General features: G+C 32.9%; 1 long non-coding RNA gene across 1 annotated transcript in view; it reads right to left on the bottom strand.

Moving 5' to 3' along the window:
* Nucleotides 1–2,673, bottom strand: part of LOC105296967 — a 19,232-nt gene extending 16,559 nt beyond the window's left edge. Inside the window, exon 1 of the long non-coding RNA XR_896311.2 lies at nucleotides 2,352–2,673. This is a non-coding gene — a long non-coding RNA (uncharacterized LOC105296967). The remainder of the gene's footprint in view (nucleotides 1–2,351) is intronic.
* Between the last annotated feature and the right edge of the window lie 1,010 nt (nucleotides 2,674–3,683).

The raw sequence follows: 3,683 nt of genomic DNA, 5'->3' as shown, positions 1-3,683 counted from the left end.
TATGGTACCCAGCTATTTGAACCATTGACTAATATAACTTTCAAGGTTTAAGAAAATAAAAAGTTTACATGATACAATCCTCTTATTTTATAGATGGGAAACTTGGAATTCTCATAAATAAAGGAACTAGTAAAATCTACTTGTGACCTTACTCTTAAAACAGTTTAAAAATTGTTGTCACATAAATGTGTCAACCAGCAATATTTGTTGAATATTTAGCATGTGCAAGGTACTGAAATATTCAATTAAACCATGGCAAATACTCATGATTTTTAAAAATATCAGTTATCAGCCAAAAAACAATCTCCAAGACCATTTATAGTTCTCAAGAATAGAGTACACAAAAAATTACTTTTTGTAATTTTTATAATTTTGTTAACTGTAATGTTGGACTATATTAAAGCTAGGGCAGTGAGAGGTGAAAAAGCCAAGGCATTACTGAGATTAATCAGTGAAAATTGAAGATCTAAAAAAGTAACTTAAATGTTCAATCAAATACTTTACCCAAAGGACAGGAATATCTATCATGTTACAAATGAGAAAGAAAGAAGTGACATATTGAATCAGGAAGAAAAGGAACTTTTTATTAAAATAATTTTAACTATTTCATGCCATTCTAACCCTTTATTTCTAATAGAACATTGAGAGTAAATTTTTAGGTATGAATAAATTAAAGCAACTACACAAATAAGAAGCTTTGAAGTAATAGCTTATTACCTTTGCAAAATATTTCTTTTTTAAATGTAAATATCTTATTTCAACATACCCTCTGTAGCCTATCACCATTTTTTTTCTATGATTTTTTAGCATCTTGAATTAAATAAGGAATATTCACAAGAGGTATTTGTTATTGCAAGTAGAATTTGTTTTGGAAAAAAAAATCTGTATGGACTACAGATAAAAATCCCACTGGATTTTGAAAAATGAATCAGCCACATTATTACAAAATATAACTAGTAGATTTGATTTTTTTCCCCCTAACTAAAATGAAGAGCTTCATTGTTTTTCTTCTATAACATGTCTTTGTTTTGTTTACTTTGGTTTATATTTTTACATGTCAGGAACTTCGCCTGACAAATTAAAATTTTTTAAGTTAAATAAATCTTATTGAATTTTACTTCCAATACTTACAAAAACTTATATCTGATCACCTCCACTTTACATATTAGGAAACTAATGCTCATTGATTAACTGATTTATTCAATATTACTGAGTTAGTATGTAGAATTAAAGAAATTTAAACTCCAGAGACTATGCTCTTTCCATTATATGAACTTCCTAATTGTTACATATGTTATATAAGAATGTAAAAATATGTAGTCAGTTGATAATGACTTCAACTTCATTTTTAGGCCAGCTCTTCAAAAAGATGGTTAACCATTTACATTTTCTAAAACAATATCTTGGAATGAAATGAGTTTATCTTCTTAATTTTCTGACCAACAATGATTACAGGCTCCATTTAGAGCCTCTCGTCTTACAGAAGCAGGAATGTACTGATCACTTCCTTGTCCATGGATAAGGTTGAGGATAAGGGTTATGCATGAAAATATAAGGATTCTGTAGATACTGGGAACTTGAAGGATCAACTCATCTGCACTTGGCACATTTAGAATTCTTGTTTTCAACATCAAAGCTGAAGTCTGACAAGTGGAACAAAGTTAGCTGAATGATGAGAAAAGGAACAATAAGGAGCAGAAAAAATAGAGGAAGTCAAAGAACTAGATCACTAACTAGATATGGGGAGCAATGGAGAGAAAGGAGTCAAGCACATGAGAGAAATAGTAGTGCCAAATCAGTGTATAAAAAGAAGGGAGAGAAAAGAACCACTTTGTAAGTAGCTGTCTCTAGTTTTAAACACATTGGGTTTTTGGTGAATATGGGAATACACACTTATGTTTTATTGCTTATAAGAAGCATATTTTTTCACATTTTAATATTTGTAAAATCCAAATGCATGGCACAAGCAAAAGAGTCTTATAATTGCCAGTGGGCTTTCTTTCTTGATTGTATGTAAAGTATTGGTGCATATTACAGTGAATAGTAGCTTAAATTGGATGAAATATGATATGCCATGGATTTTAGTCTCATCCTAAATCATTCATAGCCAACTCTTCTAGCTATTAGACATCATTTGTGATATCTTTAGTGAACTTCAAGCTCTCTTCACCCTGAAACCAATTCCAAAATTCAGGCTGCACAGCACATTCTAAGTCATGATTAGAATCCCAAAACAGATATGCTCTGATCTTGCTCTTTAAAGAAGAGTGATTTAGAGCCACATTATCATTTTAAAATTCTCTCTCTCTAAATCTCCTCCATGTGTCTGGAAAAGAAAAGGATATTATTACCTGAGAAATTGTTCAAATACCTTGCCATGAATACACCATATCTTACAGGCAGAAGCCAGGGTGAGGATCAACGTCTTCTCAACTGCCTCCTGCACCAATCGGCAGTATTCTGAAACTGTGCACACCACTTAAATCATGACTGCTTGGATTCAGAGCAAATGTCCCCTAGATTTCTTTTCATCACTTCTTGTCAATGTATTTTTTAAAAGAACCACGCAAAAACTCTGAGTAATTTTCAAAATGGCCTTCTTATCTAGTGACTTCGTGAGACCTCATGCTAATAAGGAGCTTAAGGGTGATAAACTAACATAAAATATATCCCAGACTCAGTCTCTCGTGAGATTCCAGAAAATGTGCTTAGTTAAAGATTAAAGCTTAGACCGGAATGTTATGCTTGAATTTTTGTGCGCCTTCTTGTAATCAGAATGAGTAATGTGTTTTCAATGAGCAGAAAGTTACTTGATAACTAAGATAAGTTACTTATAGTTTCATTATAGCAATAAGTTAAATAAAGAGTGTATGTGTGTGTGTGTCTGTGTGAGAGTGTACATTACTATGAATACAAATAAGGAAAAGATGCAAGACACATTTCCTATCATCAAGTGGTGGACACACATATAAACATCCCCTTTCAATTGAATGAGGGGAAAGCAGAGAAACAAGCATTATGCTTTGAGAATACAAAAGCACAAAAGATTTAATCTGAAAGTGAGAGGGCTTTAGAGAAGAAGGTGTAGTTGAGATATGCTTGATAGGTGGGTGATTAGGGGAGGGCATTACAGGCTGAGGAATTAGGTGCAAACGCCTGGAAGCATATTATGTGTCCAGGTAATGGCAACGGTCCTCTGTGTTTGGAGTACAAATTCTACAGAAGGCTGAAGTGAGGAATGAAGCTTCAAAGACAGTTAATGTAGTTAGGTCCAGACCACTGGTCTATGCTAAGTTGTTTGTTTATTATTTTGAAGGGAATGAAGACAATATTAAAGGGTTCTGAGGAATGGGGAATTATGACTGGACCCATGCAAAGCTTTTACATTGAAGAAGACCTCAAATGTACAGTCTTACATCACTCCACAAATGAGAAGTATGGTCTAGAAAAAGGGCTAGTCAGTGCGAGTCTTGTTCAGCCCACTGTCCTACTGTTTGAGAAATAACAAATTAGCCTTGACAGTATTTTATTACTGAACAAAATGTACAAGGTTTCCAAATGAACAAGAAATGTTTCAACGACCTAATATTCAGTTACACAGACAGACAAAATATTCTTAAGTTAGAGTTACTAAGGTGTCTCTATAACAAAAAAACTTCCATAATATAGCTCTCACATATCAT

This window comes from Pteropus vampyrus, unplaced genomic scaffold, assembly GCF_000151845.1.
Source record: "Pteropus vampyrus isolate Shadow unplaced genomic scaffold, Pvam_2.0 Scaffold133, whole genome shotgun sequence".
NCBI lineage: Eukaryota > Metazoa > Chordata > Mammalia > Chiroptera > Pteropodidae > Pteropus > Pteropus vampyrus.
This window is presented reverse-complemented; position numbering and strand designations above follow the sequence as displayed.